This window comes from Ambystoma mexicanum, chromosome 5q, assembly GCF_040938575.1.
Source record: "Ambystoma mexicanum isolate Mex_15411 chromosome 5q, UKY_AmexF1_1, whole genome shotgun sequence".
Taxonomy (NCBI): Eukaryota; Metazoa; Chordata; class Amphibia; order Caudata; family Ambystomatidae; genus Ambystoma; species Ambystoma mexicanum.
Genome location: NC_090933.1, coordinates 24,912,818 through 24,930,331, shown reverse-complemented (window position 1 = coordinate 24,930,331; position 17,514 = coordinate 24,912,818).

The window sequence follows — 17,514 nt, the reverse complement described above, 5'->3', positions numbered from 1 at the left end:
GTGAGATCCCACATTTGGAGCGGACGTGGTATGACTTGCTGCATTATACAGCACAGGGGGAAACAGACCACGGCACTAGCGCACTTATGACACAGAGGTCATTCATGCGCTGCTTGTGCTGTCGGTCAGACATGGTTTAATGAAATATTGGCACGATGCTTTCATAATTAATACGCTCCCTGATAAGCACTGAAACGTTGTTTATATGAGTAACATATACCCTAGTGCAAACGTGTTATTGAGCATCGACATTCACGATCATTTTGGATTTCCCATCTCCTAACTCCCAAATCGAATGTCAAATTCTTACCTTTCAATTTGTCAAACTATGCATTGTAAAACATGTTCCAGTTAGGCTGCATAGGCACATTGCAAAACTGTTGACATGAATGTCTTCGTATTAGGATGGGGAGGCGGGCAGATTTTAATTGAACAAAACACCCTGTCTCTCATCTATGTGCATCCACATGTGCATGTACAGAATAGGAAACCCCTTTACTGGATATATTTTTAACATAGACAGAAGTTATCTTAAAAGTGTGCAGATTATAACAGTGTTTTTTTAAGCATCCTTAAATAATGCAGACATCACATGGAGTAGGTGCCAGCAAAGTAATTCGAGTACATGCAGTGCAGAGTGGCAGTAGTGATCACAGACTACATTTATCAACTAAGCCTTGCGCCCTACAATCAAGACCAAGGCAAAGTAAACAATGTGATAACACTACAAAACAACATAATTAGATGCAAAGAGGTGCAGCATGCATCGTCTAGGCACATCCTGCTACAAAAAGGTCTCACCATGGAGAGACAAGAAAAATGAATGCGCATTGACAAAGCCAACAGTTTTGGATTTTGTGTAGGGATGGGATAGACATTTGCCAGGAAATGCCATAATGGTACTGGGCATAACATGGCAAAAGCTGGCAAAAAGTGCAAGTACTTCTGCATATGATGGAAGTGCCTGGCAAATGGGCTAACTGCAATTTACAAGCCAAAAATGTTGGCTTTGCCAATGCCTGTTTTTACGAGGAATTTAATGTAAGCAACAGATGTGAGGACATATATGTATTTCTTGTCAATCAAGTGGCCGAAGGCATACTTGTGTACAACGTTTCTATTACATCAGGAACTTCATTTACAGCTGACATTAAGCCATTTACTCACAGAAGACTGCTTAGAAGTAATACTGGCATGCCTCATAAAACACATACTTAGATGTTACCTCTCAACAGAGCGATTTAAAAGCAATAAAAGGAATGTTTTGGATGGGCAGGGGCAGCTACTGGGTGAGGATGTCCATAGGATTAGCATGGCCGTGGACGCTCAATGGGTGGATGAAAAGACAATCAAATAAGTATGTAATGCAAGTGATCCTTTAAAACTGTGAACACAACACACAGCCCAGTAAAAAAAAAAAAATATATATATATGCAATGACACAGACACCTTTTTCACTGTGTCATTGACTGTCCTTAGGTTGGGGCATCGCTTGGTTTATTTTTGGGAAAAGAAAATGGTGCTGATGCACCACTATAGTGGTAAATGTTGCCATGTCACATAAAATGAATACAGTTACTCGAAACAATTCAATAGTTTTAGTGTCCCCTTGTATCAATTTTTTGTATTTATTTTATTTTTTATTTATTTGGATTTGTATAGCGCACTACAGCCTGAGGGCATTGAGGCGCTGTCACAGGTAAATGAACGTGAGCTTGATTAAGAGTTACAAAAAAGCTGCCCAAGTTGCTTAGTTACAAGACATAAACAAAGTGTGCAAACAGTTATCAAGAGGCAAGAGACAAGAGAAGGCATGCCCCAAAGTTGCAACAGGCTTGGTGGTCAAGCTAAATCGTGGGGTTGAGGTGCAGGTTGATCCAGAGTCAGACAAATAGCAAGGTTTTGATTATGGAAGGCAAAGTGTGAATCAATGAGCCTGACGTGTGGAGGCAGAGAATTCCAGTGGGACGTCGCGAGGGAGGGGAACTCGTTCCGCCTGCACGCGCTCTTAGGGTTTTAGGCAGGAAGATCCTGTTGGCGTAGGCAGTCCTGATGGGCCTGGTTGGGTTGGACTTAACTATTCTTTGGACCAGGTAGAGTGGTGCCAATGCATGAAGGCATTTATGTGTGAGGGCAAGGGTTTTAAAAACAATTCTCTCTTTTACTGGGAGCCAATGAACTTGCTTGCGTACCTGGAAGATGTGGTCCTTCTTGGAGATCCCAGTGGCAGCCCTGAGGGCATTGTTTTGTACCAGTTGCAGTTTGGCAATGTTCTTACTGGAAGTTCCTGCAAAGAGAGCGTTGCAGTAATCCAGGCGTGACCCAATTATTTCCCTAGCAATGGTAAGGCAGTTGAGTTGGGAGAGGAATGCCCTTGCTCCATAAAGTAGTTTAGAGTAGTCCGCTGAGGATGAGGCAACAGCGTTTACCTGTCTATCCATGTTAAGATTGGAGTCGCGATAAATGCCAAGGGTCTTGACGGTTTGAGACACCATGATATTGGTATTGTCGATGGTGAAGGAGCTGTACTGTTTGCCCAGTTTGCCGAGGGTGGCAGGAGACCCAATTAGGAGCAGTTCAGTTTTCTCTGTGTTTAGGCAGAGCCAATTCTGTGCCATCCAGGATTGGATAGTTGAGTAGATGGAATTGAGGGTGTTCATGTCGGACTGGTAGTCTCCTGAGAGGGGGATGAGCACCTGGGTGTCATCAGCGTAATTTGTGTACGAGATGCCCAGGGCGTTCAGCAGGGTGATCAGTGGCCTTGTGAATAAGTTATATAGGGTAGGAGCAATGCAAGAGCCCTGTGGGACTCCGTATTTGAGGAGAGTGGGGCTGGCAGAGGCCGTGCCAGAAAATTCTTTCATAGCCCTATCTTGTAAAAATGAAGCAATCCAAGCACAATACTTGCAGGAGAAGTTAGCTGCAGTGGTGAGATGGTGGCATAATGTCTTGTGATCCACCAGGTCAAAGGAAGCAGAGAGGTCAAGGAGCAGGAGGAGCACAGGTTTGCCTGCATCTCGGAGGTCATCAATTTGATTTTTCAAATCAAGAAGGGCCGTTTCGGTGCCATGACACGGATGGAAGCCAGACTGCCGCAGGCCAAGGAGACGGTTGTCTTCGAGGAATTTTTGGACTTGTAGGTCAGCTGCTTTTGTGAAAACAAGGAAATAATATGAGGCAGGGTAACCAAAAAGGAAACACACCAAACACAGGTTACAAAGGAACATACAAAGCACTTTATTTTATACTGAATCCAGTTACAAAAGAACAGAACAAAATTCAGATAGCTTACGACCCTCAGTACAACACAGCGAACTCCGGCGTGGTTCGGTGTGCTCAGTGAGTGCAAATATTCATTGAAACAGTCAGGTTTTTATACATTTCTCCAGCCTGTTGTCCAGCCTTTCTGCAGGTTAACCATTCCATAAATAAGTTACTGCTCTAGGGTCCCTTGCCAGGTCAAATCTAGTTCATTTTAGGTTTATACATTAACAAGAAAAAATGGTAATAATGTATGCTCTAGGCCTAACATTACAATGCGGGACTTAATTTATACAATATAGTTAAGCAGGTGTTCTCATTCAATTATAGATCCGTTTCGGTGATACAGGTAATCCATGCACACAGGTCAGCAGAAGGACAAGGTCTCAGCTCATGACCCTAACAAGTGGCCTGCAGGCAAGTTATACATTAGCTGTACAGAGGTCATGACAATCGAGTTCTATTCTGAATAACATAGGCTACCATTTTAGCTCACATGGTGACTTTATAGAGCAAGAAAACCTAAAATGGCGGCTTTACCCAAAATGACAGTTTACATGGTTTCTAAGGTCAGGACCTTGCAATGCGAGTTTATTCACATGTAGTTTATAAGCAGCTTGTTAGCAGCTTGGCATAGGCCAATATACATATATTCATAGCAATAGGAGGCACGATATAATTTCTAGTTTGACAAAACCTCCTTTTGGCCTATGCCAAGTGCTAAACTACTTCTGATCTCCTTGCAAATAACTCCATGTGTCATCGTCCATACACCCTGAATAGCTGTCAGAAATATCTATCGCCATTAGATCTTTTCCTAAGATCTCTTTCAGTACATACTCCTCAGAGGTTTTATCCGGGGCATACACTTTATGTCCTATTGTACCTATTGCCTGAGCGCAACATCCCCCTAGCACTGAACATATACTTGGTAGACATTGGATACAACAACAAAGAAATAGCAGAATTCCCAAAATAATCAGTAAGACTGAAAGCACTTTCCAACCCCAAGACCGCAAGAAGTCCCAGAACCAAGCGCTAAGATCCCAATTTCCCTCGGGAACATGCACTTCTGAACTAAGAATGTGCAGATTCTGTATTACCTTAAAAATAGTTGGGGAGGAATCCGGTACGAAAACACAGCAAGCGGACCCCACTAGTTTACATACTCCACCTCGTTCAGCCAGAATGACATCTAATGCCATACGGTTCTGAAGCGCTACCAATCTGATCGCTTCCTGCTCTAAAGTCATATTATAGAGTATATCTGTGGTCCGGTTGATGGTTCTCTCCAGTACTCTCGCTAGTTTCCTGATATCCTCGGAATTCTCTATCTGCTCAAAGAATGGAAGGAATGATTTCGCTACATCTCCTAAAACCTGTGCTGGAGTGTCGCCATTCTCGTCCCGCCGTGGACGAGCCTTCGAAACCTCTACAGTACTTTCTATAAACACCCCAGGTAACAGGATTCCTAGATAACAAGTTCCCTGCCAATCCCTGGGCAACCATGGAAATGAGACATTACCGCAAACAAAATAGATAGGTTCGCTTACATACAAAGGTCTGTCTTCCCCAGTCAAATTTGCAACGTTGGCACAACCTTTAAAATCTCCCATTGACCGGGTGCCATTCCTCTGTATGCAGAAAGAAACTGAATCGGGGCTATGGTTAACAGTATAAGAAGGAGGCACGGCATCCTTATTGCCTATCGGAGCCATTTTAAAGGAAATCAAAGATTGGAAAGGACGAGTCAGTCTATCAGAAGGCCTAATAGAAGCAATATTGAGCTTACTCCTATTTGCCAAAAGCGAGCATCCCAGGGGAGTCAGAACACGTTTCTCAAAACTATTCAAATTAGTGCCATCAAAGTTCCCCGAGATGCTATCGTTCCATCGGCCAAAGAACAGTGCTCTAAGTGAAGCATAACAAACAGTTGTCAAAGGTAAAGGGTGAATATACCAACCTAGCCCCTTATCCCCATGTTGCGGTAAATGCGAGCAGATCCAACAATTGGTTCTGTTAAAGATTGCATGGGTAGCATTCATAATTAGAAGTAGAGTGTTATTTTGATAATTCCGTCTATGCAAAAGATCTCTAGGTGACAAGGTATGTAGTTGCACAGAAGGAGTGGGAACAACAGTTATATTTTCAACAGGTAGGAAATCATTCAAAGGGTACATACTCTCCAAATACCAAAACCCACAACCAACAGTTACTAAAAGTCCCGTGATTATCACCAGTAGACAACAAAACATTTTTGGGGCCCCCATACATATCTGCTCATTGTCTCTCCTAGTCACATTTTTGTCCAAAAGTTCAGTACGAACGGTAGCGGATGCGGGCATTGTCGTCTTCAATCGAGAAACACCAACTGTTCGTTAGCTGGCGACTCCGGTCGCGCGTCTTCTTAATGTCTTTTCCCACAACCCTTAGCCAGCAGAACCCTTTATGCAATTGGGCCAAAAAAAGGCAAGCCCTCAAATTCTTTCAATTGTACAGCAAGAGCCGTATTGCAAACCTATCTCCTTGAGCGGAGATTATACTTCACAGTTTCCGGTGCAAAAGAATCAGCAGACAGGATGTCGTCACTTCCCACAGGAGGTGGCGAGTGAACGGAAGTTGGATCAGAAGATGGATGATCCACAAACGATGCAGTGGGAGAGCAAGGAGGCAAGATGGCCGTTTTGTCGGGCCTTACAACTTCCGGAACGGCCTCCGATACTCTCTCTCCACCGTCTGCCGTTTCGGGTACGTTGGTTTCAATGTCGGAAAGGGGTTCTGCGTCTTCTGTATCGTATGGCACTGGGTGTGGGATCCATTTGGTGTGGCTGCCGTGGATCCAGTGGCGACGTCCTCCTACCCGCACCGCAGTCTCAGTGACCAGGAGCACCTGGTAGGGGCCCCTCCAACGTGGTGCGAGGCAAGACACTCTATCGAAGGATTTAACGAGGATCCAATCCCCTGGTCGTAGACTGTGACCGGGGCCCTCGTACCTCACCGGCAATGCCTCTCGCACCTGGTGATAAATTGAAAACAGGTTTTTAGTCAATTGGTTACAATAGTCGGAGAGAAGTACATTTTCTACATCGTGCAATGCGCAGCTTTTAGGCAAACCCCAAATATTAGCAGGTCTCCCCATTACCACCTCAAAGGGAGAGAGTCCAGTCTTAGTTTGAGGGGTTGTCCGCATTGAAAGTAACACGATCTGTAAGGCGTCCGGCCATTTTAGTTTGGTGCCGGCACACGTCTTAGCGAGCTTGTTTTTTATGATACCATTGTGTCTTTCCACTAATCCGGCGCTCTGAGCATGTCTGGCCGAATGGAATCGTTTGTCAATTTGCAATGCCGTACATATCTGTAGAATTACAGCAGCGATAAAATGCGGACCATTATCCGACCAGATAACCCTCGGCAAACCGAACCGTGGGAAGAATTCCTTTAACATGGTCTTTGCAGTGGTCATGGCTGTAGCGCCTTTAACAGGGAAAGCCTCGACCCACTTACTAAAGGCGCAAATGACCACAAGGACATATTTTAGATTGTTACATCGCTCCATTTCAATAAAGTCAAAGTGAATCACTTCAAACGGGACAGAAGGAGGCCCAAAGCTACCTCTTGGAGTTGCTGTCCCCTTTCCCACATTGTGTTGTAGGCAAATCATGCAATTTTGGACATAATGCTGTGCAATTTTTGAAATCTTATCATTTACCCAGACTTTCTCTAACATTCTCGTGATCTGTTGAGCGCACACATGTGTGGGACCGTGTGCCATGGTAACCATCATTACTATATCGGCATTAGGAAGCAACCATTTCCCTTCAACCATGTCCACCCAACACCCATCATCATCGAGTTTCCCCAAGCCCTCAGCCCACCTCTTGGATTCTTCTAATGTGACATCGGCTTGGATATCCCGTACAGACCCAACACCCTCATCCATTGCATAGGCATCTACAGTCTCCCTTGAAACATACATCTCCGTGAAGAGATCAGAGGCAGTTTGTCTAGCTATTTGGTCAGCGAAAGCATTCCCTTTCCCTACATCATCTATAATCTTGCGATGTGCTGCGCACTTAATGATTGCTAAGTGACTAGGGAGCGCAAGCGCTGAAAGTAATTGTACTATCTAGGAGGCCATGTTGAATCTTGGTGCCATGCGAAGTTAAAAACCCTCTCTCTGACCAAAGTCTCCCAAAGTTGTGAGCCACCCCAAAGGCATACTGGGTATCAGTATATATGTTTACTGTTAGCCCTTCGGAAAGCTCACAAGCTCGATTCAATGCTATAATCTCTGCGGCCTGCGCAGAGTTATGCGTAATTCTCTTGGTCTCCACAACCGTACTCAATGTAGTGACTGCATAAGCAGCTGTGGATGTACCATCCAGTAGTTTAAAGTAGGAACCATCACAAAATAGCTCCCCTTGTGGGTTATCCAAAGGAGTGTCCCTCAAATCAACTCTGCCTTTTGTATCTTGTTCAGTAGTATACAGGCAGTCATGTGACTCTTCGTCACCGCAAACAGTATTTTGCGGGAAAGGTAGGAGTTCAGCCGGATTAAGAATGCAGCACCTCCTAATTTGAATGTGGGGAGCAAACAAGATTAATTCATATCTTGTCAGTCGTGCGGAAGTGAGGTGTTGCGTTTGGGTTTTGTTCAATAGAATATCTACAGAGTGAGGCACCATCAGGGTTAAATCATGGCCTAGGACCATTCCCTCACTCTGTTTTACAGACGCAGCAGCAGCAGCGACAGCGCGCAAACATCTTGGCAAAGCGCATGCAACAGGATCAAGGGTGGAAGAGTAGTAACCACATGGCATATTCTTCCCTCCATGACCCTGCGTTAATACAGCCAAAGCACATCCATCACATTCATGCACAAACAACACAAAGGCCTTCTCATAGTTCGGTGTGCCCAAAACTGGCGCCGAACATAATGCAGTCTTGAGCAACTTGAATGAATGTTGATGCTCCGTATTCCATGGCAATGGCGAAGAAATACCCTTCTTCGTCAAGGCCAACATCGGTTTTATCACTAGTTTGGGATCCATAACCTACAGTAAGAAGCCATACCTATCAAGGCTCTAACTTCCTTTTGTGTATTTGGGACAGCCATGCCAGAAATGTGTTTTATTCTTTCAGGTGTCAATCTTCTTCCCTCCTTTGACAGGAGATAGCCTAAATAGGCGACCTCCTGGCAACAATATTGAAACTTTTTGAGCGAAGCTTTGTCACCATGCTTAGCTAGATGGATGAGCAACAACACAGTGCCCTCTTTACAAGAGCTCTCAGAGTCAGCGGCTAAAAGCAAATCATCAACATATTGAAGCAATGTACAAGTAGGGGGCAATCCAAGGGTATCAAGCTGCTCTTTCAAAGCCCTACTATAAATACTAGGACTCTCAGTATAACCTTGAGGTGCACGAGTAAATGTGAATGAGCGTCCCCCTAAGGTGAACGCGAACAAGTATCTACTATCCTCATGTATAGGAATACTGAAGAAAGCATTCTTTAGGTCCACAACACTGAAGTGAGTAGCCGTAGCTGGAATCATGGTTAATATTGTCGTCACATCAGGCACAATTGGAAATTGCGGAGCGACGACTTTATTAATGGCACGTAAATCAATTATAAAACGAAATGGAATTGCATTATCACCTTTTTTGTACACGGGTAAAATCGGACTATTGCACAAACTTCCTGCAATCTCCTCAATCACCCCACGATGCACAAAATCGGAAACAATGCTCTTCAAAGCTTGCTCGCCTTCAACTGAGATCTTATACTGTGGAAAATGGGGCAGCTTAATTCCATGTTTCAAAACTATTTTAACAGGCTCAATCTGCAAAACACCGACATCATTGTCATCAACTGCCCACAAACACTCTGGTACATTACTGAATTCTGGCGGCAAAGGTCTAGTCAAGAATTGCAAAACAGAACATTGCTGTGGTGAAATCGTCAAACGCACTCCATCAGAAGAACAATGAATTACTGCATTTAATTCCTTCAACAGATTCAACCCCAGCAAATTCTCTCCACAATTCGAAGTCAAGAGAAATGGACAGTGGTCCGTAAAGGGACCCAAAGAAATAGGTACTGGTGAAGAAACCGGACAAACAAAGCAGTGTGCCAGAAAACCCTACAGAAACATTGGTTTGCCCTGACAGTGGAATGTTTGGAACCCGAGAATGATCAATGGAGCACTTCTGTGCTCCAGTGTCTATCAAAAATTGATGTTTCCTATTTCCCACTAGGAGACAGAAAATACATTCCCCACTCAACACTGATCTTTACATATCATGTGATGCTGAAAGACCCTCTTTATATCAATAGTCTTGAAAAAATAGACCTAGTACTTATTTGTTTTTTTATAATATCAAAAATAGTTTATTTTAATAGGTTGAATCACAACCCAACTTATTCTTTTATAAAACTAACTCTAAAACAGAATTTTCAGTAAAATGGACCCCACAACACAACACACAGTGGATACATCTACAATACAAATTACTAGTTTCACTCACATCCATTCCTATAACATGACAATACAATACATCAACATATAAAATTTATATAATGATTTAAACATTTCCAATCACTGAGTGTTATTAACTCAGAATAAACAGTCCCGACATGTTTCAGTTCCTCGTGGCGCTAAATGCATGAACCTTCTTCAGGGGAAGAACACTATTCAATTTTTTCTCCACCATGTAATCCAGGGCCCCAACAGTACTCTTCAAACCGTACTCCTATAATTATTCAATACACAAAGAAAAATAGGGTATCACTACAGATCAACATCATCACAAATACATAAGTCAGCTCCATAATGCTAACTATATTCCAGTAACATTAAAATATGCACCTATGTACTGGTAAAATCAATTGAACCAAATGGTCACTACATACCTCACAAGTAGGATTACTGCAGTGTAGGTGTGCCACAGTGCACCCGAATACCCTCCGACCTCTTTAAATAAGTCTGATAATGTTCTCTAAATGGTTCTTTGGTAACCAGGAACCTGATTTCAGCTGAGAAAGGAACAACAAACAAACAGTGGTGTGAACAACACAACCACTACTCCCTCACTTCATCACAAATTCACGTGACCGCAGAAACTATGTAGAACTTCGATAAACCTGCCCATCTAAGTGGTGCCCCCACATGTATCCCTATCATTCAATGTGGTCATACCTTCCATAACAACCCTATAGTGCTTAAAACTACAACCTTCACCATATCACTATCACTAATTTAAAACAATATATGCATATATACCTATTACGCCATGCCAATACTCCTGCGTGGATGAAGAGATTGTTTACATATTCTTCGTCGCTGGTAAATTGTCCAAAAAATTGTAACCTACAACAGAAGAAACCGGATCAATGTTCTAGCTAAAAAATATCACATGTATTTTTGTAACGCGCTATGCCCAATACAATGTAGTTTACTTAATATCAACCATTAGAAAAAAATCCAAATAAATGCTCGTGTAAGACGATGGCCCATCATTTCATACCCAATTAGTAACGTCTACAGTACAATGTACTCAATATCAATAGTTGTAACCTTAATTGAGGACGGAAAATTCACCCAATGTAGCTCCGGCAACCAGGAATAGATTCCAGTCAGTGCAGCGGTTCGGCTGCTAACCCCATGTTTTCGTAATGAGAAGCAGTTCAAGTTCACAAATGCTGAGACACAAACGAAGGACTAACCTTCTTTGTTTCATGGAACGTCGCGCATCCTCTTGCTGAGACATAAACGAGGGACTAACCTTCTTTATTTCATAAACATAGTAAACAGATTTACTCGATCATGGGTAATTGACCGATATCTCTAAACTACAATGTATTCAATATCAATAGTTGTTACCTTAAATAAGGACGGGAATTTCACCCAATGTAGCTCCGGAAACCCAAAAATAGATTCCAGTAAGCGCGGCGGTTCGGCTGCTAACCCACTGCTCTCGTAAGTACAATAAACCAACTCACATACACCTACCATGGTAGGCCAATTAGTGACCACAATTACAATTTACACAGAATTCCATGTTGGAGAAAGTCTAATCCGCTCGACAGGTTAAAAAAACCTGGGGTTATAACATAACCAGGGGACCATTATTAGACCAAGTTCTAAATGTAATAGTTTGTAGGTAATCAAAGTTACCCACACTATATGAAGTAAACCATGCAACACATTACAAAAATACATTACAATACCTGAACCATATCCGACTCATCACATTATATTTTCAAAGTCTAAACCAGTGTCATTTTTGAAAAACCCATTTCTATTCATAGTGCATCTTACTAATTCTTCATATTTCTCACTAATGACCCATCAGATATATCTATATCTCCATAGGGATGTACCACCACCCCATGTCCATTTATCTCTGAGTATGCAGCCAGTCAATTTCTTCATTAAGACCAATGATATGACTTTGGCACCTGTAAATCATTTTTTGTTCGAATAGGATGAGTTTATCATCTATTTCTGATTTATTTTTGCCATAAATTTTCTTTAAGATCACCCAACTGAAATCCTCGTGAGAATGTTTCATCTGCACAAAATGTTTAACAATCGGGGCTAGCAGTACTCGGTTTTTTATGCAACTGCGATGTTCTATCATGCGGGTACGACATTTCCTGTTGGTTTTGCCTACATATTGTAATCCGCAAGGACACGTAATTAAATAGACAACATTTTCCGTGTTACAATCGGTCATTTCATTAAGAACCCACTTAATATCAGGATTCAACATAATATATTTTGTTTCCTTCGTCGTGGCACACATCACACATTTTCCACAGGGAAAATGTCCCTTAACAGTGGGAAGGCCCCATAACGTGGTTTGCCTGGGTGCTAATGGTTGTTTGATGGATATATCATTCCTAATGAGCATCTGTCTGATGTTTTGGCTTTTCCTAAAAGCCACCAATGGAGGTGGAGTCGATTCAGCATTGTACACTTTTTTCCATGTCTTATTAATAATGCCTTTGATTTTATATGACAAATTCGAAAACGTATTGACAAATACAATCCGATCCCCTTTGTCATCTCTTTGTCTTTTCTCTAGTAAGGCCTCTCGATTATTGTTAGAAGCTCTTTTGCAAGACCTCTTTACCAGCTTCGCAGGATAGCCTTTATTACACAATTTTCTTGACAACAGAGCTGCACTTTCTTTATAATCCTGCCCCAAACTACTGTTTCTCTTTAGCCTCAAAAACTGCCCGAAGGGCAGATTCGCCTTGATATGATTAGCATGGTGGCTGGAGAAATGGAGAAGAGCATTTTTGTCAGTTCTCTTGTTGTAAGGTTTAACTTTAAGGTAGCCTTCATAGTGAAATATGGTGATATCTAGGAAGTTAATTTCTTGTGCATTGATCTCTTTAGTGAATCTTAAGAAAGGGTTCTGTACATTTAACCACTCGACAAAGAGCTCTGCCTCTACAGCTGTTCCTTCCCATAGTATAAAAATGTCATCTATATACCGAAGCCACTTCAAAAGATGTTTCCTGTACGGGTTGGTGACTGGATAAATGACCATTTTTTCAAAAAATTCCACATATAAATTAGCAAGATTAGGTGCCATGGCAGCACCCATGGCTGTGCCCTCAATTTGTTCAAAGAATTCTCCTTGAAACTGAAAGATATTACGAGTCAAAGCAAACTCCGCACACCACATAATGAAGGCATTACTGACAGGATGACCATCTACCCTCTCTCGTAGAGTTTCTTCTATAACCTCTAAAGTGGCCCTTTGAGGAATAACTGTATACAAGGATTGTATGTCCAGACTGATCAATAAGAACTGGCCGGAAGTGAAAGGTAAATTTTCAATTTTGTTGATAGCATCCGAAGTATCTCTTAGATAACTATCCATTTTGACCACAAATGGTCTTAAATAGAAGTCAACAAATTTGGACAAGGGTTCAAGGATGGAGTTGACTCCAGAGACAATTGGTCTGCCTGGGGGATTAGTAAGGCTCTTGTGCACCTTAGGTAGAATATAAAAAACAGGTACACGTCCTTGTTTTCTAATGAGGTAATCACATTCCTGTTTACTAATCATTTCTGCTTCATATGCGCTCTGTACTTTGGCTTCTATGATCTCCATCATAGAAATAGATGGATCAGAAGGTATGGAATGATAACTCGTGCCATCACTCAGTAAACGCTGGCATTCCCCCACATAATCCTCACGGTTCAATAGCACTATGGCTCCGCCTTTATCGGCCTGCCTCACTACTACATCTTGTAATCTGGCCAAACCGTGACACCAGTTCTCGTTGAGCATTACCAAAATTGGAATGGTGCGGTATGCCTTGTTGTTCCAATTTATATACCTCTTTGAGAACCTGTTTCTCGAAGACACGAGATTCAGGGGTATAACTGTGTGTAGGGGCACAAAAAGTAGATTTATTTTTTAAGACCCGTATGGTTAACATTCCCATGCACATTATCATTACGAAAAAACTCATTCAAATGGACCTTCCGCATAAAGCTGTGGAATTCAGATCTGAACTCGAATGGATCATGGTATTTAGTGGCAACAAAATTCAAACCTTTATTCAGAACCATTTCTTCCTCAATGCTCAAATCGTAATTGGATAAATTGATCACCATTGATTCCTCGATCGACTGCGGGTTTGAATTTGGTTGCCCCAATCTCCTCGGTTGGGCCCTTGTCCTAAAAAAGTACGTCCTTGTCTTTGTTTGTTTTGATAACGATGTCCTCGACCCCTACTATTACCTCCTCCTTGCTGATTATTAGGGTCTGCAGTACCCGTGCTCCCATCTTCACTCGAGCTATAAGAGGTGTTACGAAAATGTACCCTTTTTCTAAAAGGGGCTTGAGTGTTAGTACCCTGGTGATTATTGCCAAACTTAAAGCCCTCGACAATGTAAGGAAATGCTTTTTCGTGTGCAAATGTAGACAGATCTTTTTTCATCCTCTTAATGCGATCAACATTGGTGTCATTTTTAAACTCTGTTAGTTCTTTGAGATGTAGATCTAACTTTATTTTTCAACCTGTCGAGCGGATTAGACTTTCTCCAACATGGAATTCTGTGTAAATTGTAATTGTGGTCACTAATTGGCCTACCATGGTAGGTGTATGTGAGTTGGTTTATTGCACTTACGAGAGCAGTGGGTTAGCAGCCGAACCGCCGCGCTTACTGGAATCTATTTTTGGGTTTCCGGAGCTACATTGGGTGAAATTCCCGTCCTTATTTAAGGTAACAACTATTGATATTGAATACATTGTAGTTTAGAGATATCGGTCAATTACCCATGATCGAGTAAATCTGTTTACTATGTTTATGAAATAAAGAAGGTTAGTCCCTCGTTTATGTCTCAGCAATAGGATGCGCGACGTTCCATGAAACAAAGAAGGTTAGTCCTTCGTTTGTGTCTCAGCATTTGTGAACTTGAACTGCTTCTCATTACGAAAACATGGGGTTAGCAGCCGAACCGCCGCACTGACTGGAATCTATTCCTGGTTGCCGGAGCTACATTGGGTGAATTTTCCGTCCTCAATTAAGGTTACAACTATTGATATTGAGTACATTGTACTGTAGACGTTACTAATTGGGTATGAAATGATGGGCCATCGTCTTACACGAGCATTTATTTGGATTTTTTTCTAATGGTTGATATTAAGTAAACTACATTGTATTGGGCATAGCGCGTTACAAAAATACATGTGATATTTTTTAGCTAGAACATTGATCCGGTTTCTTCTGTTGTAGGTTACAATTTTTTGGACAATTTACCAGCGACGAAGAATATGTAAACAATCTCTTCATCCACGCAGGAGTATTGGCATGGCGTAATAGGTATATATGCATATATTGTTTTAAATTAGTGATAGTGCTATGGTGAAGGTTGTAGTTTTAAGCACTATATGGTTGTTATGGAAGGTATGACCACATTGAATGATAGGGATACACGTGGGGGCACCACTTAGATGGGCAGGTTTATCGAAGTTCTACATAGTTTCTGCGGTCACGTGAATTTGTGATGAAGTGAGGGAGTAGTGGTTGTGTTGTTCACACCACTGTTTGTTTGTTGTTCCTTTCTCAGCTGAAATCAGGTTCCTGGTTACCAAAGAACCATTTAGAGAACATTATCAGACTTATTTAAAGAGGTCGGAGGGTATTCGGGTGCACTGTGGCACACCTACACTGCAGTAATCCTACTTGTGAGGTATGTAGTGACCATTTGGTTCAATTGATTTTACCAGTACATAGGTGCATATTTTAATGTTACTGGAATATAGTTAGCATTATGGAGCTGACTTATGTATTTGTGATGATGTTGATCTGTAGTGATACCCTATTTTTCTTTGTGTATTGAATAATTATAGGAGTACGGTTTGAAGAGTACTTTTGGGGCCCTGGATTACATGGTGGAGAAAAAATTGAAAAGTGTTCTTCCCCTGAAGAAGGTTCATGCATTTAGCGCCACGAGGAACTGAAACATGTCGGGACTGTTTATTCTGAGTTAATAACACTCAGTGATTGGAAATGTTTAAATCATTATATAAATTTTATATGTTGATGTATTGTATTGTCATGTTATAGGAATGGATGTGAGTGAAACTAGTAATTTGTATTGTAGATGTATCCACTGTGTGTTGTGTTGTGGGGTCCATTTTACTGAAAATTCTGTTTTAGAGTTAGTTTTATAAAAGAATAAGTTGGGTTGTGATTCAACCTATTAAAATAAACTATTTTTGATATTATAAAAAAACAAATAAGTACTAGGTCTATTTTTTCAAGACTATTGGTATAAAGAGGGTCTTTCAGCATCACATGATATGTAAAGATCAGTGTTGAGTGGGGAATGTATTTTCTGTCTCCTTTATATGATGAAAATGTTGGTTATCCCCTAACCGTGAGAGAGAGGGAATGTTAAAATAAGGGGAACGGTAGACCTTTGTAAAGATAGATCCTTAGGAGGCTCCTTGTGGTCTCGAAGGTATGTTTTGAAAATAGGAACTCTAGATTTAGTCTGTGAAAGGAATAGTCTTTGTCCTTAATGTTGTAAAATTGTATTTGTTTGTTCCTAGTGGTTATACTGTCTAGTTACCATTATGGCGACCGCCTCAGACAAATGTCTTGAATACAGTGAAGAACACATACAAAAATTATTAGAATCTTTGTCAGTATTGGCAGATGCGGATGATGGTATTTTAAACAGGAATAATGACCAATGGGACGAATTGGCTCAACTCAGAAAACGTTTAATTCGTACAGAATTACATGGGGTCATCATGTTACAATATCTTAAGAACCAAGCACTACCTCAAGGTCTCATAGTTAGAAATGAGCCGAGGTTATTTCTGGATAATCCAGAATTTAAGATAAAATGGAGCTATATTTCGAATAAGTGCGGTCGTGATTGGCTAGTCCTTATAATAGATACGGCTACAGAAGTCTCTAAAAAAATTGAAATGGATATTTCCAAACTACAAGAGGAAATAAAAAAAGACCTTGACCTTGATGCTTTCAAAATAAAGTTAGATCTACATCTCAAAGAACTAACAGAGTTTAAAAATGACACCAATGTTGATCGCATTAAGAGGATGAAAAAAGATCTGTCTACATTTGCACACGAAAAAGCATTTCCTTACATTGTCGAGGGCTTTAAGTTTGGCAATAATCACCAGGGTACTAACACTCAAGCCCCTTTTAGAAAAAGGGTACATTTTCGTAACACCTCTTATAGCTCGAGTGAAGATGGGAGCACGGGTACTGCAGACCCTAATAATCAGCAAGGAGGAGGTAATAGTAGGGGTCGAGGACAACGTTATCAAAACAAACAAAGACAAGGACGTCCTTTTTTAGGACAAGGGCCCAACCGAGGAGATTGGGGCAACCAAATTCAAACCCGCAGTCGATCGAGGAATCAATGGTGATCAATTTATCCAAATACGATTTGAGCATTGAGGAAGAAATGGTTCTGAATAAAGGTTTGAATTTTGTTGCCACTAAATACCATGATCCATTCGAGTTCAGATCTGAATTCCACAGCTTTATGCGGAAGGTCCATTTGAATGAGTTTTTTCGTAATGATAATGTGTATGAGAATGTTAACCATACGGGTCTTAGAAATAAATCTACTTTTTGTGCCCCTACACACAGTTATACCCCTGAATCTCGTGTCTTCGAGAAACAGGTTCTCAAAGAGGTATATAAATTGGAACAACAAGGCATACCGCACCATTCCAATTTTG